The sequence below is a fragment of the Macaca nemestrina genome, chromosome 1 (genome assembly GCF_043159975.1).
Source record: "Macaca nemestrina isolate mMacNem1 chromosome 1, mMacNem.hap1, whole genome shotgun sequence".
NCBI lineage: Eukaryota > Metazoa > Chordata > Mammalia > Primates > Cercopithecidae > Macaca > Macaca nemestrina.
Genome location: NC_092125.1, coordinates 219546068 through 219572070, shown reverse-complemented (window position 1 = coordinate 219572070; position 26003 = coordinate 219546068). Strand labels below are relative to the sequence as shown.

The 26003-nt window shown below is 52.0% G+C and overlaps 1 protein-coding gene across 7 annotated transcripts in view; it reads left to right on the top strand.

Annotated features, from left to right (window-relative positions):
* The window catches only part of LOC105473204 (kazrin, periplakin interacting protein), a 1227585-nt gene that overhangs the window by 1038271 nt on the left and 163311 nt on the right, over positions 1 to 26003 (top strand). The window contains exon 2 of one of the 7 annotated variants that reach the window (XM_071100396.1): positions 19156 to 22031. The exons of 5 other annotated variants lie outside the window; for them this stretch is intronic. The gene's annotated coding sequence lies outside the window, so the exon portion shown is untranslated. Of the gene's footprint in view, positions 1 to 19155; positions 22032 to 26003 lie in introns of those variants that run through there. One more of the 7 variants, XM_011726872.3, reaches the window with a different exon arrangement.

Here is a 26003-nt window from a genome sequence, read left to right as displayed (position 1 = left end):
GAGCCCCGAGCCCTGGGCGGGTGCAGCGGGAGGCGCGCGGGACGCGGAGTGAGTTCCTCGGCGTGGGGACCGGGGCTCGGGGCTGCACCGGAGGACCAGGGCCGCGCTTGCCGGAGCCCGGCGATCCCGCGGCGCCTGGAGACCCAGCTCTGGGCTGGACCCCTCGTCTGCTGGGGGAAGCGTGGGAAAGGGGCCAGCCCTGCACGAAGTTGGTTCGGCCCCCGGGACCGCACCTGTGAGCCATCTGGCGGCCCCCGCGGAGTGCAGAGGGGAACCCCCTTCACCGCCGCCCCTCCGAGGTGAAATTGATGCCTCGCATTTGCTAGGAGCGGAGAGGTTGCTGCGTTTCTCATACACATGAACTCCGAGTAATGCAGAAAGAGAAATTGCAGAGGTGGAGACACAAATGCAGTGATCTAATTGCGTATCGTTGGCTAATCCGCCCCAAGTGGAGAACAGCGTTTTACTGTTAAAGTGTTCCCAGTGGGTGTGCCCGTTCCATCCCACTCAGGCCTGTGCTGTCTCCCTTCCCCCTCCCCCTTCCCCCCAGGTTAGGGCATGGGGATGGGAGACAGGAACCCCTGATCCTCTTGACTGGAATAGGAAGAAACCTTAGAAGACGAAGGGCTTTTCTGAGAAGGGGCTGCCATCATCAGGTCCAAGTTCTGAATACTTTTTCCGGGAAAAACGGGAGGGGGAGGCACAACATAATTATTCCTTATTCATGGAACACCTATTGTGTTATAGTAATTCACATGCAACATATCCTTAAAATCTTATCACAACCCTGGGAGTGAGGCTGTGTTATCTACATGCAGATAAGAACAGAAAAGACCGGAGGTTAAGTGACTTGCCCAAGTTCCCAGAGTCCTAAATCATGGTGTTGGAATTCTCAGTTTTGTCCGTGGAAATCCAAAGTCTTAGCACCGTAGTACCTCTCCCAGGCAGCAAGCTCTCTAGCTGGGGAGCACACGGGCTTATTTCCCTAATAATCATCTCTTTCCTGTAAGAAAAAAGCCAAACGCAAGGCCCCCTATTCCTGTTTTTGCCTATGGTAGCCTCCCCAGGAGATGGAATGCCGCCTCTGGGTGTCAGGCAGTCTTCTCTCCTGTGTTGGAGTTTGCCTTTTCCCACCTTCTCCTCAGTTACACATAGCAGAGTCCAAGACGGGTTGATGTAAAAAAAAAAAAACAGCATCGATGCGAAGAGGAAGCAAACGGGAGAGTTTGGCCAAGTTGCTTCATCTTTTTGAGACTCAATTTACCCATCTGTACAGTGGAAATAATAGTGCCAACGAAAGATTTGTCATTCCAAAGATGGTGTGTGTAAAACACCTTCCCTCATTCACCATAAATGCTTAATGCATGTTAGTCCTCAGCTCCTTCTGACATTACATGCTTGCTAGATGACCTGTCAGTGCTCCCACTGACTCAGTTTCCCATCAGATGGTGGCGCTCTCTGCTCCGTCTCCACCTTCATGAACTAAGTCAAGATGACTTTTGTCTTGTCTGTAAAATACTTAAGTGATCTGAGGCTGAGTGTTGTGTCAGTGGAAGTTGTTTTCATGTAAACACGTACAGGAGATGGCTAGGTGGAGATAGGGCTGTTTACTTTGTGTCTATGTAGACTCCATTTGTGTGTTCATAATAATATCCTAATGACGCTGTGTAGCCCAGGAATGCCTGTTTCCTAGGTCTAGGGGTGGTGGTTATTCCTGCAGCCCTTATGGTATGTCCGTTTTAAAAGACAGCACATTGGAAATATCTTTTCCCAGTTTACAGATGACATCACTGCCATGAAACAAGATCAGACCAGCAGCTAAACCAGAAAGTTTGGAGTTTTCTCTACCCTACTACCCTTCACCCTTTCTGGTCTCTGGTTCTTAAAGACCAAATCGAGTTTCTGAGAACTTCCATGATGGCCAGGCATTGAGGACAGCCTGCCATGGAAATGGTTTCTGAAACCATTGGCTGTTACAAGGGACTTTCCTCTAGGAGGGCAATGGGAACTCTGGCTCAAAGCTGCAAGCTGAACTTGTTGCTGAAATAAACATTTCAGCCAGGCTGTGAGGTGGCTGTTCCTCGAATCTCAGCACTTGGTCCCAAGTCGAACGTGCTGCTCAGTTTAAGGAGCTGAAAGAGGTGCCCTGTTGTATGGAAGAGTCTGTGAATTGGCACTTTCAGAGATGTGGGGAAGGGAAAAGATAGAGAGGATGCTGGCTGGCTGGGATGGAGGCCCAAACACCTTGAATTGCTCAGGGAGAATGTCCTGAGATCAGCAGGTGATAGCCCCGTGATGGTGACAGCTCTGGCCTCCAGGGTGCATGACCTAGGGACTGGAGCAGGAGGTGCAGATGTTGGATGTTTACACAATCCGCACCTGCTTCTGCCTCGATCGTATTTTACTCTGAGATGTTCCACAACTCAGTGTCCCTGTTGGCACCAAGGGAATAACTCCGTCTGAGGGGCAGATCATTCCAGAGCCCCCTCAGAGTGAGCCAGGTGCTCCCTGGAGGTTCTTAAGCTGGGAACAGGAATCCGCTTCTTCGATCTTTCATTGTCCATTCATTTGGTCACATTTCTTGAGCATCTGCTCCGGGCCAGGCACTGTTGTAGCTGCCAGGGATATGGCAGCAAAGGAGATGACTGCAGCCCTGGTTTCCATGGAGCTTACATTCTGTGGGAGGAGATTTCCAGTAGGCAAATAGGCACAGGATATGTCCAGAGATGGTGTAAGTGCTATGCAGAAAAATAAAGCCGGGGAGGGGTTAGAATGATGGGAGCGGACGCTGCTTAGCTTTTAGGTAGGGTGGACAGAGGAGCATGTTCCAGGATGAAGTGAGGTGTGTAGGTGCTGAGTTTCTAAGGCAAGAGGGTGTTGCTGATCAGCTAAAGGAACTAAGCCATTTTTTTTAAAGTGATGGGAAATTAGTATCTTTGTAGACGAGGCACCCTACACGTCTGTAACTGAAGCATCTGCACTCTAACCCTATTGCTCCATTTGGCATTTCTCTTAACCTGGAGCTCAGAAAGCCACGTGGCCTTATCCTGCCTCTTCATGTCCTCTACTTTTTAAAAATTCTGTATTATTTTATTATGATGATCGTTTGGGTTCTTATCACTTCTTGCCCCTCCTCTTTACATGAAACCCGCAGTTGAGGGGACCGGGGCGCTTGCGTGTCTTTGTCTTTGTGTCCTGGCTCCCAGCACTGTACCCTCCCGGAGACTAGTTGTGTCATGAACTAAACAGGATGCCTTGTCTTCATGAGGCCTCCCAGCAACCCAGTGGGGAAGTGCAGTTGCTAACCCCATCCGTAGATGGGGAAACCAGTCCTTAGAACAGTTCAGTAACTGCCCAAGGCCACGCAGCCAGTGGGTGTCCCAACCAGGAATTTATCCCAGACTGTAGACCTTAGCAGTATGGAAAGACTTCATGTTGCTCTTAAGAAAGTAGACCCACATTGTTTCTGGTCTGTTTTTCCTTTAAATTTTTATCCTTAAAAAAAAAAAGTTTGTCCTCTCCTTGACATTCCTTGTTTTAAGCAACTCAAGCATTTGCTTATCTTTCTGCTGTTAGCAATTTCAGTGGGAGGTCAGCTCTCTGTGAGCCGTTCTGAAAAGGACTTCTGCTGGGGCTGGATGAGATGCAATCTCCACTGCTTGGAATTAAGAATGCTTTTAGGAAGCTGCCCACTAGAACCCATTGGTGGGTTTCGTGTAAGCATACTTCTGCTCGCAGGGCGAGGGCAGGATGGAGGCAATGGAGGGCTTGGTTCTTCTGGACAATCGGGGTGAAAGCCACTGCTGAGATCCACTTCCCTGAGGAGTCTCAACCTGCGGCCCGGCACCCCCCACCCTCCACCCTGTGTTGTGGTCCAGTGAGATGGACAGAACTTTATCCTTCTGCCAAGGCTGGTGGCACACCATAGTGGGTACAGGGCACCGGTTTTGGACTCAAACACACACTGATTTGAATTTGTCAGCTCTGCTCCTTGCTAGCTATATGCCCCTAAGCAAGTTATTTAATGTCCCGAACCTCAGTTTACCCTTCTGTAAAATGGAAATCGTATTACCCACCTCAGAGTTGTTGGAAATTGGACAGGAATCTGTGTGATGAACATCCTTCCCCCCGTGGAGCCTGATGCTGGGTCCATGCCATATGGAAGGAGGGGGAATTCCTGTTCCTCCAGATGCCAAAGGACTTGATGTATATGTGTTTAAAATACATATAATACTTTTTTTTTTTATTTTTGAAGCTTGAAATATTGGGATTTACTCAAACAGGTGACTCCAAAGGGTGGCTAGCTGCTTATTTGGCCTTCTGAGTCATCACAAAATCTCCATAATGGGCACGAAACATCGTTTATGTTCTTTGTAATATTCCAGTTGAGTGAACTGGACAATTTGCCAGGACCCTCCAGCCATTCTGGAGGAAGAGTTTGTTCATTTTTTAATCATCTCAGGAGGAAAATAGCACCCCTGGCTCTGGAGTTAGCCTCCCTCATCCGTAACACGGCAAGCTGACAAAAATGGAACGTCAGCACATTTGCGCGTAGACAGATTTTAGTCCCAGCAGATAAGCACACCCAGCATGTCATTAAAGCCGTCCGAAGCCATCGCCCTGGGGATCCCGTGTTTGTTGTGAGTCTCTAAGGGCTGTAAACACTCCAGAGACACAGGCATGGTTATAGCGTGCGGGCGAGTTGTTTTAATGGGTTTACTCTCCGTGAGTGCGTCGTACGTTGCGGGTGTCAGATGAGTGCCTTTCAAGGGAGAGGGAAGGTCAGGCTTGCCTCCTGTCCACAAGGACAACCTCTGTCTCCCGTGGGGCGGCCTCTCTGAAGGTGGAGACTCCAGGCTTTCTCTCGTCTGCTTTTTGGATGCCTTCAGGAGAGGTCAGTTAGAGGATATCAATTGTGGCAATTCCCTGGGGCCCTCATCAAATGGCATTAGCCCATCACGTGCTGCAGTGGCACCCAATTTGGAGGAAATTCAGAGCCAGAAGAGTGTAACAGGTACGCGAGTGCTGCCTGCTGTCCCAGGCCTGAACTGGGTGACGCTAAGTCTGGCCTAAGGAGCGGGGAGCTGGTGGGCTCCGAGTGGGGCCTGTCCTCAGTCTACGTGCTGGACACTGGGGACTGTTTTGGGAAACGCCCTCCACCTGGCACCTGGTGGCTAATCCACAGCTGCCAGTGGCCTAGTCTTTTGTTGCTTCTTGGATCTGGAGGCTGGCTCAGGCTCCCAACTAGTTCGGGCTGTAACTTTATCACAGGCATTGACTGTGTTCACTACCTTTTAATTGTACAGAAGTTTCAGAAAAGCTCTCCTGGGGAATTGGAGAGAAGTAAAAACAACAGCTGCTATTTCCTGGATGCCTCATTCCCTCCCCTCACAGCGCAGCCTCAGCAGCATGTTCCTAACTTTGAAGTTCTGTGTGCCCAGGCAGGGAAGAATGTGGATGTTCATTCAGTTGGGTCCCATTAGTGTGGAAGGGCCAAGCAAGAACCAAGCACCTTGTTCCATGTATTCCTGTTGATCCCCCCATTCCTGTCAGCCAGCTGCCGTTCTCCCCATCTTACAGGTGAGACCACTGAGGTCTGGAGAGGTTATACTGGTTGTGGAAAGTAGCTGTTCCAGGCTGCCGTGCTGCCCTCCCAGCACCCTTTCTCCTGCGGTTTCCTTGTCAGCTGACAATTCCCCAGGCTACCAAGCCACAGAGCAGAGGCTGAGCTGCTGAGAGTCATGGGATTTTTCTCCCTAGCACCTTCGGCTCACTGGCTTCCAATCAGCCAGAGCCAGTTGGGAGGGGGGGCCTCTGGGGCCCAGAGTGGTCCTTGGTCTCTGTCAACAGGAGACTCTGCCCCTACCCCTTCACCCTAGCCAGAAGCCACAGGCAAGCTGCCTCCTGACAGGAGGTCCCCCTGCCACAACCGTTTGGAAACCTAGAACACAGAGCCCTGAGAGGGAAACCTCTGCAGGGATGGGGTCAACCCGCTCCCTCTACTAGGTGAGGAAACTGAGGCCCAAGGCTGGGAAGGGACCATACTCCAGGATGTCACACAGGGAGGCTTCCAGGGTCAGATATGAAACCTTAGAAAAGGCATGAGCTCGATGCCTCACACCTGTAATCCCAGCACTTTGGGAGGCCGAAGCATGCGGAGCACTTGAGGTCAGGAGTTCAAGACCAGCCTGGGCAACGTGGTGAAACCCCATCTCTACTAAAAAATAAATACAAAAATGAGCCGGGCATGGTGGCACATGCCTGTAGTCCCAGCTACTCGGAATGCTGATACAGGAAAATTAATTGAATCTAGGAGAAGAGGCAGAGGTTATAGTGAGCTGAGATCACACCACTGCACTCCAGCCTGGGCAACAGAGCAAGACCCTGTCTTAAAAAAAAAGAAAAGAAAGAAAAGTCATGGGAACGTCTTGGTAGCACTGGAAGTTTTCACCCTTTGCCGTCTTCCCAACCTTATCCAACCCATTCAAGGCGGGTCTCAGACTTCGGGGATTGCAGCGGTCTGGGGTGCTTGCTAAGGTATAGATTCTCAGGCTCCCCTCCCCTGCCAGGAATCCGGATTTGTATCAAGTACCCTGCGTAATTTTGGCATTCCACAGATCAGATATTGAGAACCTCTGCCCTTTGCTTTCCTGGGATTGGGTTAATTTTAGAGTAAGAAACCCAGGAGGGCACATACTCTGGTTTACGCTGTGTTACCCAGGCTGCAGCACAGGGACGATTCATGAAGAGAGCACACTAGCACCTTTTCACTCCCACCAGTGGCCCGAAGTACACAGTCAGGTAGATGGCCATCTAAGTTAAATCTTGCTTTTTTTCCTTTTTGTGCCAACCCCTGTCCGAGCACATGTGTTCCCAGAATCTACTAGAAAGAGGCACGTGCCTTTCTCAGTCTTGTGAACTCACAAGACTGCCCTGCAGTGAGACAGCACATGGAGGCTTTGGTGGCGGCTGTTCAGACACCCTCCTCCCGGCTCCAGGCTGCCCACCAGCACTCCGTGTTTCCCATTCATCCTGAATTCCTGGCTGCTTGAGCCCCGCAGAGGAGCCAAGGCGCTGGGCAGGGTGCTGAGGAGACAAAGGACACCAAACCCTTATTATCCTGTGATTCACCTCTGGGCCACATGTGGGGCCTGTTCGTCCATGCTCCCCAGCATGGCCCTCACCCTCCCCACCCCATCCCCCGCCCCGGGTCCCTTTCATCGTCAGGCATGATGCTGTTCAGGTGGTCGAACATCGGCTGGGTCTTGTCATTGCTTCCTCTGGCATCTCTACCTGTGTCAGCCAGACAGTGGAGAGCCAGTGGGGGGGGGGTTCTATTTACTCTCTACCCTTTGGGGAGGGAAGCCAATGGGCCTGGGAGGTTGCAAGGAGACTCTGCGTGTGGCCCTCCCCGGCATGGTAGCCTCTGGGCTTAAATGCAGCTAGTACGACTGAAGAACTGAGATTTAAATTTTACTTAATTGTAGAAGGCCACATGTGGCTAGAGCTGGCCCTGAGTCAGGGCACGAGGCTAATGAGTGTTTCCAAGGCCCGTCTCAGCTTGGGAAGCCTGAGATGTGTGTTTTTCCACTGACAAGATGTGTGTTTTCCACCCACAAGGAGCTGAGCCCTGACATCAGTGGGCTCGAATGCAGAGTCCCACCCCAGAAACTGACTCCAGGGTGGAGTTCAGAACCCCGCACTTTTTTTTTTATTGCATTTTTTGTATTATGGTAAAATGTATGTAACATAAAATTTACCATTTTAACCATTTGTTAGATATTCAATTTAGTGACATTAAACACATTCACAGTGTTAGAGGACCATCACCACAATCCATTTCCAAAACTTTTTCATCACTCCAAACAGAAGCCATGCCCATTAAACCCTAACTCTCCATCCCTCTCCCCCAGCCCCTGCCAACCACCATTCCAGTTTCTGTCTGTGTATGTTGGCCTATTCCAGGTACCTCATCTAAGTAGGATCACACAGTAGTTGCAGGGCTCTGCACTATTTATTTATTTATTTGTTTATTTATTTATTTATGAGACGGAGTTTTGCCCTTGTTGCCCAAGCTGTAGTCCAATGGCAAAATCTCAGCTCATTGCAACCTCTGTCTCCTGGGTTCAAGTGATTCTCCTGCCTCAGCCTCCCGAGTAGCTGAGATTACAGGCACGTGCCACCACACCTGGCTAATATTTTGCATTTTTAGTAGAGACAGGGTTTCACCATGTTGGCCAGGCTGGTCTCGAACTCCTGACCTCAGGTGATCTGCCTGCCTCGGCCTCCCAAGGTGCTGGGATTATAGGTGTGAGCCACCATGCCTGGCCAGGTTCTGCAGTTTTAACATACAGTCCATCCCTGCCCCACTGCTGATGGTCTTGGAGCCACATCTGGAAGTACCGTGTCTTAAGTACTTTATCCCCAAAGTGTCTCACACTTCCCTTAACCCTTTAAACAGGGCTACCTCTCAGGTGCACTGGGAAGGTTTGGGGAAGACATAAATCCAGGTATCTTTTCCCGATAATTAAAACCAGCACCTTGTTACATCTCTGGCATTGTGATGCACATTTTAATTCTTATTTTAGAGACAGGGTCTCACTGTGTTGCCCAGGCTGGTGTGCAGAGGCTGTTCACAGGCATTTTCATTGCACACTACAGCCTTGAACTCCTGGTTTCAAGCCATCCTCCTGCCTCAGCCTCCCAAGTAGCTAGGATTACAGGCACGTGTCACCACACCCAGCAGCATCACTTTTGTCTGTTTGTATGGGATGTAGCTTTTTAGAAAGGGAAATGATTGGGGTTTTTGTCAGTTTTGTTTTCTTTCTTTTTTTTTTCTTTGAGATGGAGTCTTGCTCTGTCATCAGGCTGGAGTGCAGTGGTGCGTCTCAGCTCACTGCAACCTCCGCTTCCCGGGTTCAAGCAATTCTCTGCCTCAGCCTCCCGAATAGCTGGGATGACAGGTGCTTGCCACCACACCTGGCTAATTTTTGTATTTTTAGTAGAGACGGGGTTTCGCCATCTTGGCCAGACTGGTCTTGAACTCCTGACCTTGTGATCCACCTGCCTTGGCCTCCCAAAGTCCTGGGATTACAGGCCTGAGTCATCGCGCCCGGCCCTCCTTTTTCATAGCATATTTATGAGCTAAGCCCCAGGACCACTCCTTGCCCTGGGGTTTTGAACAGAAGGGCACCTGTTGCTTAGACACTATGGTGTAGGGAGACAACCTTCCCTTCAGTGTGAGAGAGATTTTCTGTTCAGCAACAGGATGGGCTGCCCTGGGAGGCAGTGGGTTCCCCAACACTGGAGGCATCAGGCAGGGACTCGGTGTGGCCCCATCAGGTTACCAGAGTGGTCATTTGGGGACTGATGCTGGTCAGCATCCATGTAAATACTCAATTTCCCATCCTGGCCTCCAGTCGCCCCCTCCATCTCTCCTTTCAGAGAAGGGTGGGGAGGTTGGGCCAGCCAGATCTGTGGCCCTGCAGCCACCTTCACAACATGAGTGTCCCCTGCTGTCCGACAGCTTCAAACATCTGACCCAGGCTGAGGGTCACCGCTGATCTGGGGTAACCCTTGTTCCAGCACCGGAGGCCTCTGCGGCATTCCCTTAAACCTCCCGGGCCAGGGAGGAGTTGCTGGGCTTGCGTTTCCACAGTGCCAGCCCTCAGCCTTCCTGTGCTCCTTCGAGACCCTCCTGGGTGCACCAGCAGCTGACCAAGGGGCAAACCTGCATCCCTGGTGTTCATTCTCAGGGACGGAGGCTACCCCTTGGGTTCTGGAGCAATCACGGATGCCTCCCCTGCCAGCCTGGGCTGCCTTCTCCCTCCCACCAGGATACAGTGGTTCTTTTTTGAGACAGAGTTTCGCTCTTGTTGACAAGGCTGGAGTGCAGTGGTGCGATCTTGGCTCTCTGCAACTTCCACCTCCCAGGTTCAAGAAATTCTCCTGCCTCAGCCTCCCGAGTAGCTGGGATTATAGGCATGCGCCACCACGCCCGGCTAATTTTGTATTTTTAGTAGAGACGGGTCTCCAACTCCCGACCTCAGGTGATCCGCCCGCCTCGGCCTCCCAAAGTGCCAGGATTACAGATGTGAGCCACCACGCCTGGCCCAGTACAGTGGTTCTTTAGGTGTGAGGTAGAAATGTCCACCCTGGGTGGTGTCTTTCTTCTCTTTGGCACCCTCAAATGACGTGTGAGGAGCTCCATTTTTTAGATGGGGAAATGAAGCTGATACACTGTGATCCCTCTAGGCCACTGCTGTCCGATAGAACTTTCTGCAACACTGGAAGTGGTCTGTATCTGCATTGCCCAAGATGGTAGCCCCTGGGCTTAAATGTAGCTAGTACGACTGAATAACTGAGATATACATTTTACTTAATTGTAAAAGGCTACATGTGGCTAGCGGCTCCCAAGTTGGAGCTGGGCCTGAGTCAGGGTATGAAGCCAATGAATGTTTCCGAGGCCCATCGCAGTTTGGGAAGCCTGAGATGTGTGTTTTTATACCGTGCCCCCTTAGGGCTGCCGTGCGTCTCTGCATGGTCCCTGCACCACCATCCTCAGAGTCGCTCAGGAGCTTATTGTTTTCCAGTGTTGTCTCCTGGTTGCCATACTTGACCTGGACAATCAAAAATACCTGAGGACTGGGCACAGTGGCTCATGCTTGTAATCCCAGCACTTTGGGAGGCTGAGGCAGGCAGATCACTTGAGGTCAGGAGTTCAAGACCAGCCTGACCAACATGGTGAAACCCCGTCTCTACTAAAAATACAAAAATTAGCCAGGCATGGTGGCGTGCACCTGTAATCCCAGCTACTCTGGAGGCTGAGGTGGGAGGATTGCTTGAACCTGGGAGATCAAGGCTGCAGTGAGCCGAGATGGCGCCACGGTACTCTAGCCTGGGCAACAGAGAGATACCCTATTTCACACACACACACAAAAGAATGTGCCCAAGAATCTGCATTTTAAACAGACTCCACCCCTAATCCCAGATGATGCCAGCTCACTCTGCATTTTGAGGACCGAGGCTCCGCATCTGCCGTCTTTACCTCTAGCATCAGGAGCCCTACTGTGTCCTTTGTGCCTTTGCCCCCAACCCCCAGCACCATCCCCCAGAACCGCTTGAGCTGGGCCGTTGATTCTCAAGGTGTGCCGCCAGGACCAGCAACATCAGCAGCGCCTGAGAACATATTAGAAATGCAAATTCTCAGCCGGCCGTGGTGGGTCACGCCTGTAATCCCAACACTTTGGGAGGCCAAGGCAGGTGGATCATGAGGTAAGGAGATGGAGACCATCCTGGCTAACGTGGTGAAACCCCGTCTGTACTAAAAATACAAAAAATTAGCTGGACGTGGCGGCGGGTGCCTGTAGTCCCAGTTACCCGGGAGACTGAGGCAGAAGAATGGCGTGAACCCAGGAGGCGGAGCTTGCAGTGAGCTGAGATCGCGCCACTGCACTCCAGCCTGGGCAACAGAGCCAAAAAAAAAAAAAAAAAGAAAAGAAGAGAAAAAAAGAAAAACAAATTCTCCGTCCACTCCAGACCTACAGAGTCAGAAACTGGGGGTGGGCCCGGTCTGGATCTTAACAAGCCCCGCAAGGCGATGCTGATGGACCTATAGTCTGAAAGCAGCCACTGGGCAAGGCAGCTTTAGAAGGCTTTTTCCACTTCTATTTTCCCTCCTTGCCTCCCTCTCCCCTCTCCCTTCCCCTTCTCCCTGTACCCTGGCCTGTTCCCTGCCCAGCTACCAAGGGCTGCTTGGCCCTTCTATGCCTAGGGGCTACTGGATGTGTCACTAGATGGTCTGTCTGCCTTTCACAAGGGCCTGAGATCCTGGCCTTACCCAGGGGACCCCCTAATGGTGATGTTGGTGGGACAAGTGGAGCAGCAGCCTACAGCACCCCCGCCCCATCTTCTCTCCCATATCCCAGATGGTGGCCGCCTGCTCCCCCAGTGCCAGAATGTTAGAAGAACAGAAGGCCAGATGGGCCCATTTCCCTGGAGCCCCCGAGCCCCCCTGCCCTTGGGGATGCCTGGACGACGTCCGCCCACCTCACAGCTGTGCTCAGCAGACAGCGCTTTTCCATGTCACGTCTCCCCAGTGTATGGAAAGGCAGGGGAGGTGACGGGCAGAACATCAGCCCTGACTTCGCAGCTTACCTGCTGTGGGACCTTGTACAGTTCACTCACCCTCTGGACCTGTGTCCCTGTTTGGTGAAGTGAAATCATAGTGTCAGCCTGGCCTAGCTCAGATCCGTGGTTGCTTTATGAGAGCCCATGGATTTGGAAGCGCTTCACTCACTCTGAGGCACCTTAGAGATGCCATTGGTACCATCAGGTGCAGTTGGTACCATCGGTTGGTAGCTATAGGATGCTAGTGAAGACAGACCTGTACCTGGGGCGACCGAATTGTCCTGTGTTTCTCAGGACTTTCTTGGTTCTAGCACTGAACATCCCGCACCATGGGATATGCCTCGGTCTCAGGCAAGCCAGGCTGGTTGATCACAGGTGCCCTGCTCCACTGTGCCAACCACACTCGGCTGCTTTTGCCATATAGAAAGGGATCCCTCCACCTTCCCAGCGGCTAATGCCTCACCTACCTGCCCTGCCCCCTTTTAGATTCCTTGATCACTTTGATCCTTCCTCATCACATAAGTACTTACCAGGCCCCAACTGCGCGCCTGGCACTGACAGCTGAGCAGGACGAACCCTGCTTTCATGGCACTTATATTCTGGAAGAGAGTTTTTTTTCTGCCTAAAACTCCTAACTGAAACCAGAAAGATACCCTCTCTTGCCCTCTCCCCAGATGCGACAAGTCCCCTTGTTCATCCATGTGGCAGGCATCCAGCACCTGCTCTATTCTCGGTTTTGTGTGAGGCTCCACAAATGTGACCATCCCCCTTCCGTCTCCAGTGGAGGAGCTCAGGGCCTCTCTGTCCCATGAACCACCGTGGCTCATTCCTACCCTTTGCCTTGCTGGTTCTTGCCTCTGTTATCTTCCTACCCTGAACTAAGTCCACATCCTGCCCCATCCTGGGCCCCCAACCTTTCTGTGAGCCTTTCTTGCTCATTGCAGCCCCTCTGGGTGTAATTCTTGCAGTGCCATCTGCAAGTGTCACCCAGAGCACAGCGTGGCAGCGAGTCACGCTGCAGAAGGTGAAGTTGGCTCCTCAGCAAGCATGTGCCTGTGCCCCTTGCTAGGTGTTATGGGACCAGAGGAGAGCCTTCATCATAAACCCTGCTGGTTAATTACTTGCAGGTTTCCTTAGAGCACCTACTTTGGGTCAAATCCTTTTCTAGTTCCCTGTGGAGGAGCTCAGTTTTCTCTTTTATGAGTTGTTTGTACTTTCCTGTCTTTCCCTTCCCCCTCTGTCTTGAAGGACTAGCGAATCAGTTGCCACCTCTTAGGTTCTGTCCACAGTCTCCTGGCCATAAATAATCACGTCCCCTCCGCCTCTCTCCCTACCATCCTTCTTTGATCACACAGTTCCCAGGTCAGCTTGTAGGAGGACCCCTGGATCTATCAGCCTCCTGAGTATGGGGCTTGGGTGTGGTTGACTGAACACCCTCTCCTTCCCAGCCCAGTGTGCTTGCTCCCTCAAGGGGCTGCATAAGCGCTTGCTGTCATGTCCCCTTCGCCACTTTCCTGGCACATCCCTGATAGAGCTGAGCACACTGAGGTCAGCACCAGCAGCTGGTGCTTTGGGTGCTCCAGACGGCATCTGGCTCCTCTCAGCCTTCCCAGTGGGAGTCTGATTTTCCAGCCTGTGCCTAGAGATGGCCATCTCCCTGGAAGGCGCTGATTGCTCCCCTTTGGAGGTGACTTGAATCCATACCCAGCAGGCAGGCGATGCTACCTTCTCACAGCAGAGCAGGCGTGCGCGGCCCAGGAAGGTCGGAATTTAGCAAAAGGGCACCTTTGCCTTACTCTGTGCTTGGTGGTGTTTAGGGCATTTTAGCCTTGTGTAGGGCAGGCTCCCCTCACTGAGCTAGGTAGGACAGGTACACAGACACAGGGCTCTGAGTGTGAGGACGTTGGGGCCATAGAGCCCAGCTGCCTGGGTGCAAATTGTTCCAACAGTGGGGACCCTGAGCAAGTTCCTTAACCCCTCTGAGCCTCAATATCTTCATCTGTAAATTGGGGTGCTAGCTCTATCTAGTAGGGGTTTTTATGGAGATTAAGATCATTTGTATTAGTTCAAAATGGGCCAGATGCGGTGGCTCACGCCTGTAATCCCAACACTTTGGGAAGCCAAGGCAGGTGGATCCTGAGGTCAGGAGTTCGAGACCAGCCTGGCCAACATGGCGAACCCCCATCTCTACTAAAAATATAAAACTTAGCCAGGTGTGGTGGCAGGCACCTGTAATCCTAGCTAATCAGGAGGCTGAGGCAGGAGAATCACTGGAACCTGGAAGACAGAGGTTGCAGTGAGCCGAGATCGCACCATTGCACTCCAGCCTGGGCAACAAGAGTGAAACTCCATCTCAAAAAAAAAAAAGGGGGGGAGGCGGTGCTGGAGTGATATAAGACTCACCAGAGAGATGGCCAAGTCAGACAAGTCCAGAGTCCAATACTCAATAGGATGTCAAGCACTGGGGTAGGATTTGGACTTCCTGGGGAGAAATTTTTGGAGTTAGCATCTGTCTGGGCTTTGCTCTCCCACTCAGAAGGGGACATCTGGTGACATTTGGTCAGAATCTCATGCATTATGAGAAGACCACACTGGAGATTCTTGGGCAAACTGCTTAATCTCTTTGAGCCTCAGTTTCCACCTCTTGTAAAATGAGAATGATGGCACCCGTCCTACAGGAGGAACTTGCTAAGTAGAGCTGCTGCTTTATCAATAAACCATCTTAAATACTGTGTGCAAGACAATGGATGGCAGATAATGATGTTTATTTATTTATTCATTTTTTCTTTGTTTTTGTTTTTGTTTTCTGAGATGGAGTCTCACTCCATTGCCCAGGCTGGAGAGCAGTGGCGTGACCTTGGCTCACTGCAACCACCACCTCCTGGGTTCAGGCAATTCTCCTGCCTCAGCCTCCTGAGTAGCTGGGATTACAGGTGTCCACCACCACACCAGGCTAATTTTTATACTTTTAGTAGAGACAGGGTTTCACCATGGGGCCAGGCTGGTTTCGAACACCTAACCTCAGGTGATCTGCCAGCCTCAGCCTCTCAGAGTGCTGGGATTACAGGCGTGAGCCACCGTGCCTGGCCTATTTGTTCATCTTAGACACACGGTCTTGCTCTTGTCACCCAGGCTAGAGTGCCGTGGCAGGATCATTGCTCGCTTCAGCCTCAAACTCCTGGGCTCAAGTCATCCTCCCACCTCAGCCTCCTGAGTAGCTAGGACTACAGGCACACACCACCATGCCTGGCTAATTTTTAAAAATTTTTGTTTGTAGAGACAGGGTCTCACTGTGTTGCCCAGGCTGGTCTCGAATTTCTGGTCTCAAGTGATCCTCCCACCTCAGCCTACCAAAGCCCTGGGATTACAGGTGTGAGCCTCTCACCTGTCCGGTGATGTTTAGTAAGCATGTGGTCTGCATCGGCAGTGGGAGGTGCCTCTGCATTGGGAGGTGCCTCTGCATAGGGTGGAGTGCGTGTACTTGAGGGTGTGCATTCTCGGGCACTCTCCTCTGCCTGTTGGGATATTGAGAGTCGTGACAGTGACTGAGCTTTGAGCTTTGTTGTCCATGACACGGGCTCAGGGTCCAGGCGGTGTGCTGAGCAGTGATAACAGGTGGTCCTTGCCAGGCTGGACAGAGACCCTGAGCTCCTCCGCTGGAGGCGGAAGGGAGACTGTCACATGAACTCAAGTCACAGGGGGCCTGGGTTGACCTAGGGAAGTCCTAGGGCTCAACCTCAGGAGTGCCAGGTTCCAAAGGCAGTGGCGGAGCCTTCACCCAGCTGGATCATCCCTCAGGGAGGGGTCTGCCTCCCTCTGTACCCCGGAAGCATTTAAATGCCTGGGAGGCAGGCATTGATCGGTCCCTGCCTGACCAGTGGTTTGGCAGACCATGGATCAGGTGACCATCTTGGTTCAGTCAGCTGCCTCTGTAAGAGTGGGCGGGGTACTCAGTATAGAGAGTTGCATCCTTCCAGGGCCTGTGGGAAAGTAGCTGTGGTGGGGGGAATTTAGGGCAAGGAAGACAGATTGACTCATAAAGTCCAGTGCAGTTGTTCCTCTTGAGTTTGAATACCTTCGGGGATTGGCAACTTACTTCCTCTCCAGGCAGCCCCTCCAATTTTTGATTCGTTTTAAGCATTCACTCACTTTTATATTGAGCCAAAAATTGATCTCACAGTAGCATCCACCCATTGGCCTGCACCCTACATTTGAGGATCTTACACACTGAGTCTGTTTTCTTGACGTGATAACCCCTCTGTTGTAAGAAGACAGCCACCGTGGCACGGGGGCCAGCTTCGTTTCTCCAGACATTTTTCCTCCTAGCCAGGGCAGAGTAGATGGGTGGTTGCGAGCACAGGGCGTCTTGCCTTGATCCTCCTAGCTTAGCCAACCTTAGATCTCTCGTCCCCCACTGGGAGCCCTTTGTGAGGGTGGAGGAAGAGCCGCTGGAGCCTGTACCTTCTCTTGCACGTCCTAAGGAAGAATGTTCCCCAGGCTGAGCTGTGTGTTCCTGGCTCTCTTGATGTTTGTTTCAGAGGACATGGCAGAAGCTCAAAGACATCAGGCAGCCCCCCTGGAAGCAGGCAGGGAGAGGGCCAGGTGGAAATGACTGCGGAGTGCTACCAGGGTGGATGGAGCTAGCCCAGTAGCCTGGGCCAGACCAGGCAGGCGGAAATGGCCAGACAGATGTCATTCTCCTTTTCTTTTTCTTTTTTTTTCCTTAGAGACTCAGTCTTGCCCTATCACCCAGGCTGGAGTGCAGTGGTGCAGTCTTGGCTCACTGTAACCTCCGCCTCCCGGGTTCAGGTGATTCGGCTGCCTTGGCTTCCCAAGTAGCTGGGACTACAGGTGAGCGCCGCCACACCCAACTGAATTTTTGTATCTTCTAGTAGAGGTGGGGTTTCACTGTATGTTGGCCAGGCTGGTCTCAAACTCCTGACCTCAGGTGATCTCCCTACCTCGGCCTCCCAAAGTCTGGGATTACAGGCACGAGCCACCACACCTAGCTTTATTCCCCTTTTCTGTAGCCCGCCCTGCATCCTCACTCCCATGCCATCAGGTCAGAAGGAACCCAAAGGCATGCAGTGGCAAGTTTACATATTCCTTTTGGGGTCCATGAGTAGCGTCCACGGCCAAACAAACAGTACTCACCTCTTGGCAAGAGGGTCCTGAGAACATGAGCACTCAGCCGAGAGATTACAAAAAAGAGGAGGGCTAAGGTGGAACAATACATTAACTGTCGACCATTGGAAAAAGGAGATTGAATTTCTCTGCCTGGGAATTTTTAGCCTGAATCAGCAGCCTACCTTCTAGGCCAGGGCAGCCTGCGTTGGTGGGTTGGATGGGGGTGTGGGGTGGGGAGGTTCTGATTTTTTTTACCCCGCTTCCCCAAAATTAGCTTTCTGCAGGTGTTCCTGCAGAGAAGATGCTAATTTAGAAGACGTATAGCTTTCTCCAGAGCTTGGGAGCAGGGAAGATTTCCTGGGCACTGGAGTTATCCTGAGTTAATTTTCATGAACGCTGAAAGCTGACAACGCTTTGGTTCTGCCCATGCTCTTTGCTGAAATCCATGTTCTCTGCTCACCAAAGAAGGAACAGAGAGCTGCTGTCCTCTTGTCTGGCTTCCTGGGTTTGGGCTTCGTTGTCCTGGGCATCAGGACTAGAGAATAACTAGAACCCTGCATTGGTGTTTTGTTGGATTTCTGGGATATCTGCAGCTATGGGCTGTCTACCGCTGGAGGTGGGGTGACCTCATGGCTTGGTTGGTGGTCAGCCTGCAATTCCAGAGAGACGTGGCAACGAGCCCACAATACAGGGCTTGTTCATGTCCCAAGTCGTGTTACAATGCAAACACCTGCTCCTGATTAGGACTTTTATTTCTTCAATTGGTTTATTTTCTGCTGCTTCACTCAAGCGTGGAGGCAGTGTTGAAGCATCACAAGCCGCGGTGTTTATGTGGCTTGTTTTGTTTTACACTTCCCACCCCTACCAGTCCTGTACGCCCAGGGTACACATATTTTTCCCTTCTCCTCCTCAAGCAGCCACGAGTGATCGTGGTATTATTGCAGATGTGTCACGAAAGAGGTCCCCAGACGTTCCAGGGATATATATGGTTTGAGGTTTGTGGAGTGGGAAGAGGAAAAAGGAAAGATCTGGTAGAAGCTCAGCTCAAGACAGTAGGGCAGGAGAAGGCCAACTTAGAGAATAAAACATGTAGATGAAAGAAACGCTTCCAACCTGCTCCAAACGTTAACACTCAGTGTTTCTGCACACCCTTCTGTTCTTTATTCAAGCTGCGCACTTTGATTTTGCAGCAGCCGAACCTAGAACCCGCTCTTCTCTAGTCAGTATCATTTTCTCCTGGGAGATGAGGGGTAGAGGGTGGCTTCAAGGAAAAACATGTTTTGGTATGAAAGCACCTCTGGCCAGGAGAGTGTGGTCCTAAGCGGGTGTTCGGCTTGGTGAAAGGATGCTTTTGCCCCTGGGCTTGTGCCTTGGGCTGGCTTTAGCTCAACAGGCACTTCTTGGGCTTAGAGCACAGGTCAGGGCTGCACCAGCTGTTGCAGCTTATATAATACCTGGCTCCTGCCAGGAGGGTGCTCCAGGAAGACCCGGAAGGATGCTTCTCTGTACAAGAGATTTCCTTGTCTGGGTTAGCAGGGCCTCTAAGAAAGGCAGGCCTGGAGCTGGTCACCACTGGTGAAAATTCGGCATCGCCCTTCTGTCTTCCTGCTTGTTGTGTTCTTGTGTTCTGTTGAACTGGATGTGAGCTGCGTGTGTGTGTGTGTGTGTGTGTGTGTGTGTGTTGTGGGGGAGGAGAGCCTTGGGTTTTTTTTTTTTTTTGATTTACATTTTTCGAATAGTTTTCTCCTCTGCTCTCCCTAGAGGCGGCATGCAGAGTGGAAACAGCGTTTGACCTTTGTGAATTGTGAGCGGAGCTAGCCAGACAGACGGGGAAACATTTGGTGGGAAGTCAGAGGCCACTCAGAGCAAGACTTAAAGTTCCATTTCTACCTTTTTCAGACCAGAAACCAGAGAAAGCCAGAGGGGACAGCGGCAGAATAGTGCCCAAGTCTCCAGATTAGGATTGCACGATCACTTCCTCAGCAGTCACCCCCCAGCTCCTGGAGAGCCTACTCCGGGGACCTCTCAGCAAAGAATGTTCTACCTGAGGATGTACATCAGAGATTCCGGAAGTCTCTGGGGGCCCAGGACAGTGCTTCCTGGCAAGGGCTGGTCTCACAACGAGAAGGCAGTGTGGCTCTTGAGGGAGGAGCAAGAGGGAAAATAATAACCACAATGTATATAGTACTTGCTGTGTGCTCAGCACCATTCTTTTATGTATAGACCCTCGATTAATCCTTACAACAATCTCGTAAGAGAGCTACCCTTACTCCCATTTTACAGATGAGAGAACTGAGGCACGGAGAGGTGAGGTGACCTGCTCAAGATCACTTGGTTAGTAAGTGGCTGGGATGCCTTCCTTGGAGATGTGTTTCTAGCTGCTTAGATGGCACCGCCTCTCAGGCGAGGTGCTCAGTGAGTGTTAAAACCAAAAGTTGGGCCGGGCACGGTGGCTCACGCTTATAATCCCAGCACTTTGGGAGGCCAAGGAGGGTGGATCACCTGAGGTCAGGAGTTTGAGACCAGCCTGACCAACATGGTAAAACCCTGTCTCTACTGAAAATACAAACAAATTAGCCAGATGTGGTGGCGCACGCCTGTAATCCCAGCTACTTGGGAGACTGAGGCAGGAGAATCACTTGAACCCGGGAGGTGGAGGTTGCAGTGAGCCGAGATCTCACTACTGCACTCCAGCCTGGGCGACAGAGTGAGACTCCTCAAAAAACACAAAAACAAAAAAACACACACTGGATATGCAGCTTCTACGTCAGGGTCAAGCTTTCCTGTGGGGGAAGAAGTTCTGTCTTCAGACATAAAGGTGACTCAGGGACTTGAGTTTGTCTGCCTCTTCCCGCTCCCAGCTCCCCCTCCTAAAAAAAACCTCACATTTTTCTGTGCCTTAATTATACATTTGGTTCACAGACTAAACTGCTGAAACTCTCTAAGTGAAGTAAGCGTGTTTTTCCAATCAGCTGTGTTCATTTCTGGTCCTGAAGGTTGTGGCCTGATGCCGGGGAGACAGTTGTAGGGGTGCCCTTGGTCTCCTACTTGGTTTCAGAAGCCGTGCCTGCCGAGGCCCCTGGAGATGGGATGGACCATTCTGGAATTGCAGGTCTCTCTCGCCTCCAAATAGGCAGGGACCCGAGGGGGACAGGAATGGACCGCCCCAGAGAGGCAGTCTGCAGCGTGGACTGCCTGGTGTCTGTGAATGGGAGATGGGCCAGGGGCAGGAGTTAAGTGGAGAACTGGGCTTGGGCCCCCCATACCCCAGTGTGACCTGGCTGAGTCGTGGTGCTGTTCCTGGGGCCTTGGGGTTGGCTGGCCTTTATTTAGGACAATAAAACCCACCATTGTAATCTTCCCAGGCAGTTGGGCTGATAACAGAGAAGTGAGCACTTGGAAGGAAGGAAAAGCGCTTTATTCAGCACTTTTTCAATATCAGCAATATCAGCCCGCAGCAAGGCCTTCTGCGGATGGAGGCACCATCCTGTTCCGGGCAGGGCAGGAGGTCTCTTGCCCGCCTGCCAGCTGACCTGCATCCTGGGCTTCCTTCCGAGTTACAGTCATTGGATTTTGGGGTTGCAGTGGCCCTGCCACACATTCAGAACAGCATCCCGGGACGAAGTACCGCAGGGGACAGCACCAGGCTGCACGGGGGCTCGTGGCCCACAGCTCCCTAGCTTTTTGCTCTTGGTCAGGCTCCTTATCCCTTTTGCCTTAGTTTCCCCATCTGTCAAGTAGGCTGAAACTACCCCTGAGGTCTCTGGGACGTTGTAGGGGATGTGTGCCCAGCACCAGGAGCGCCCCTGCAGGCCTCGCAGCTGCAGGTGGTGGAAGTCCAGTGCTGGAGGCTGAGTTGGGTCTCCTGTGAGCTAGTCCCCCATGGCCAGGTCCTGGCCTTTCTCAGCCCAAGGTAATTTTTCAATTAACTCAATTGGCTGGAAACCGGGGCGCCCTGGAGTGTGGGAAAACGTCCCGGGCCGGAAGGGCCCTCCCCTCTGCCCCCACTCATTTGGGGCTTGGCTTCCAGAGGGAGGATCCAATTTCACATCAGGACACCAGGATGTGATCCCCGTGCCCCTCTGAAAAATCCCAGATGGCGCCTTCTGGAAGCCCTAGCGGCCTCTGCACTGGCGGCCAGTCTGTCCTCCCTCCCTGCCCCCTCCCCCACCCCGGCTGGCTCCCCCGCCGGTGGGGAGAGCCTCGAACGCTGCTCGTTAGTGACTTTATTGCTAAACAATTTAGCAAGGCAGCCCTGCCAGTTTTCATAAGTGAAACATTGAAAGTATGCAAAGCATATTTTATTTCTTCCTGGAGCAGCTGCTCAGTCAGGCTGGCGAGTAATCGGGAGTGAGTTATATGGATTTGTGAGCTGCCCTGCAGTACTTTCAAGCCCCGCAGCCTTGAGAGCCTCCCACCAAGGGGCAAGTGTCCGCTCCGGCCCAGAAGACTTGGGCAGCCTGAGCCCAAGACGTGCTCTCCTTTCTTGCCACCTGCATGGAGTCAGGCATGCTCTGCGATGGCATCAGCAGCTGTCTGCCAGTGTTGACGGAGGGCCCATGGGTGCCAGGCCCCTTCCTGAGGCTTTTTATCTGTCCTCAGGCATTGGCACAGCAGCCCTGGGAAATGGATACTATGTCATCTTCATTCTCCACACAAGGGCAGGGAAGTGACCTGCACGGTCAAACAGCTACCCAAGGACATTGCCAGAATTTGAACCAGGCCATCCAGTTCCAGAACCACTGCTCTTCACTGTCACTGTGGCTACTTTACAGGTGAGGAAGTAGAGGGACGTAGAGGTGATGTGATTGCCAGAAACGCCCACTAGGTGTGTCCCTTCAGAAGCTGCACGGGAGACAGTGAGCCCCCCAGGTTTGCCATTTGCTCAGACCCCAGACCCCACTCTGGACTTGGTTTAAATACTCCGTTTTTTTTTTTTTTTTTTTTTTGAGGCAGAGTCTCACTCTGTTGCCCAGGCTAGCGTGCAGTGGCACAATCTCAGCTCACTGCAACCTCCGCCTCCCAGGTTCATGCCATTCTTCTGCCTCCGCCTCCCGAGTCGCTGGGACTATAGGCGCCTGCCACCACGCCCGGCTGATTTTTTGTATTTTTAGTAGTGACGGGTTTCACCATGTTAGCCAGGATGGTCTCGATCTGGTGTAAATTCTTTAGAAAGCACGCGTCTGTTCACTATGGAGATCTGAAGATGTGGGAACTGAAGGCTCACCACCCTTGTGTGATGGCGACATCTAGGAGAGCCTTCAGCGGAGCCCCCGTTCACCTACGTCGCCTCTCAGTGTAATTATTTACATCTGCAGGGGCCGCCAGCATGCTTTACTAATTTTGCTGCATTTAACCCGAGTTGAAATCTGACACTGGCTTAGCATGTTCATGCCCAAGCGTGTTTCCAGTTTGGTGTCCAGCTCATGGTGTAGCCAGTGGCCACGCGGTTGAGGTTGTGGATTCCAGACACTTTCCTCTAGGCTTTGGTTTGGTTATCTATAACATGGGAATAGAAATGTCTGTTCTTTCCCCTAGTCTTCTCAGAAAGTTAGCTGTCCCACCCGGAGCTAGACACGGGAGAACCTGCTCTGTGACGTGTGGGGCGGGCAGCTGCCATCTTTCTGTGGGTTCTGGGAATGGGTGGAGAAGGAAACTGAGATGCAGGGTTTTGTGCTGCTGAGTCATACTCAGGGTGGGAAAGAGCCGGGCTGGGCTCTGCCTGCCGTTGTAAGGCCGTGCTCAGGTTGCTTCCTCCCGATCTGCAGTGAGATTTGGGCTCCCTGTGTGGATGGTGTCATGAGGTGGTGGGTGTAACTAATGCGTGGCCTTCCGTATTTTTCCTCTTTGGGTGTTGGTAATTTTTTTTTTTCCTCGAGGGTGGGGAAGAGGGAGGATGGATGAGGATGGATGGAAAAAAGCCCTGCACAGTGAGGATGTGGAGGGAAGCAGGCAGTGCTACCCGGGGCTTGCTGTCCCTCCCCTGGGTACCTCCCTTCAGGAGCCTGGCCTTGGGGAGCGGAGGAGATTGTTGCAAGAGCCAAGACTGGGGGACCTGGCCATTTTTTTTTCATCCGAAGCTCAAAGACCCAGAGTTCCAAGAAAGGCCCAGTTTCAACTGTGTGCCTACCTGTGAGACTATTTGTCCTGGCATTTAGTTTGCGAAGCAGGCACAGCATGGGGCTTAGGGCTGGGAGCCTATCCAGTGGTTAGGAACATGAGCTTTGGAATTAGACCAGCTGGGGTTGGGATCCAGCTGTGCCACCTGGACCAGCTCCGTGACCTTGAACAAACCAGCCCCCCCGTTCAAGCCTCCATTACTGCCTCTGCAAAACGGAGAGAATGCTAGCACTTCTCCCATGGGGTTGGTGAGAGACTCTGATGAGCTGAGGCTCAGTGCCAGGCACATAGTGAACACCCAAGTGGGAGCTGACACCCTCAGGTGAACCCCAGTGGCTGTGGGTTGGTGCAAAGACTGTCCAGATGGGGGAAAAGGAGAAAGACTGATATGGGCAGGAAAAGCCTGGAAATGGCTTTGAGGCAGAACTTGGAAGGTTTGTGCCATGCAGTGTTTCAATCCAGAAGGACTGGTCACTGGGATCAAAGAGAAGCTAGAATTGAAGTCTAAACAGTGATAAGTGCTCACTGCTTGGAAGAGCTAAGTTCCCTTGTCCATTTTTGCTCACCTAGTTTCTGAAGAAAGAATAAGGTAGCCTTCAAGTTTGTAAGGACGCTAGGTGCCCAGAAAACTGTCTCTGACAAAAGCAGTGTATCAGGATTCTTTTTCAAGTACAAGGGATTAAAAAGTGCAACTCAAACTGGCTTAAATGAAAAAGGGAATAATTGGCTTATGTAACTGAAAAGTTCAGGAATAGGTTCTGGCTGTAGGTGTGGTGTGATCCAGGACTCAGGTATTCGGGTATTATCTGAATCCTGTCCTAGTCTCATTGACTTCTCCCCTCCCAGTGTCAAGACAGCTGCCAGCAACTCCAGGCTCCATCCTCACAGCCTGAGCCCATTGGTAAAGAGAGAGTCTGGATCCTGGTCCAGAGATTTACCTCTGATTGGACTGACTTGGGTCATGTGCCTTCTGAGCCAGTCACAGTGGTCAGGCTGATTCAGTGATCTCATTAGCCAGACTGGGTCGTATTTTCATCCCTGAACCACAGGTGTTGACAGTGGGGGCTCCCCAAAGGGAAATGGAGGTGCCATGTTGAAAAGAAGAGTCATAAAATATCAGCCAGACAGAAACGTCTGCTGCCCAGTCCAGGAGGGGATAATAGAGAAATTTGGAAAGAAAAGGCTGGATGAGGTGGCCTCTCAGAGGAAGCGGTAGCATGGAGGCTCAGCTCGATGGCTGTGCTAGGAGTCTTCCTTGTACCAACAGGATGGCCCAGGAAGCCCCGTCCCAAGTCGGCCCACCTGACTTGTGATGAACTGGCTACAACTTGCAGCTTCTAATCCTCAGTGGAAAATGTGCTCATTAGGCCAGGCACGGTGGCTCATGCCTGCAATCCCAGCACTTTGGGAGGCCGAGGCGAGCAGATCACTTGAGGCCATGAGTTTGAGACCAGCCTGGCCAACATAGCGAAATGCCATCTCTACAAAAAAATACAAACATTAGCAGGGCGTTGTAGCGCATGCCTGTAATCCCAGCTACTCGGGAGGCTGAGTCAGGAGAATTGCTTGAACCCAGGAGGTGGAGGTTGCGGTGAGCCAAGATCATGCCACTGCACTCCAGCCTGGGCAACAGAGTGAGAGTCTGACTCAAAATAATAATCATAATAATAAGTAACTTGTCTGTGGTTTTACATTAAGCAACTGAATTGGGATTAAAGGGGAAAAAATTCCTTTATTAAAACAACAGTTAATAAATACTAACTTAAAAAACAAAAAAAGAAAATGTACTTATTGAGGGCTGGGGGAGGCAGCTGGCCAGGCCATGAGCAGAGGCCAGCACTTCCCCATCCCTCCTGCCCAAGCAAATTCCCAAGTAGGGAGGAGCAGACTCTTCACAGTCATCAAGGAGGCCTGGCCATGGGCTTTGGGATTGAGTCGTCCTTCCTGCCACCACCAGTCGGGGACCCAGCCACCCTGGTGGCAGGCAGGTGCCTGCCTCTCCCACCCCAACCCAGATGGTGTTTTTGGAGATTTACATTCCTCCGGGTGCCAGAAGCACCTGCCAAGTGATTTTTTGCAGCCTCTGCCATGAAGGTGTTAACCCAGACTTCCGGCAGACCCCGGGGGGCTGCATCCTGCAGTGCCAATCCTCAGGTTAAGTGGGGCTGGAAGTCTGTGATTCCTTGACTTCCCCAGGACAACTCTGCTTCGGAGCCTGTGACTATCACCCTTCCAGGGCAGCGACATGGTTGCTGCCCAGCCTGTGTTTGGTGAGGGGTGGGTGAAGGCCTGCAGGAGAGGACCGGGTTTCTGGGGTGTGGAGCTGGGTGGGCCCAGCCCCCCACGGGAACTCTGAGCAGCAAGATGGTAGAAGAGGATTCGCGTGGCACTCGGGGCCCCCGAGGAGGGTCTGGCTAAAGGTGTGTTTACGGGCCAGCAGCTTCACTGGAAGAGCCTCTGCAGGGAAGACGGTTTCAACACCACCTAACGGAAAAAACAATTACTGTGCAATATGAGAAAAGGACAAAGGCTGTATTACCTGAGTCCCTGCACCCTCCACACCCACCTGTAGTAAGAGTTACCAAGCGGCTCTCCGGGCGGGGGAGCGCCTTGGAAGAAACCCTGTA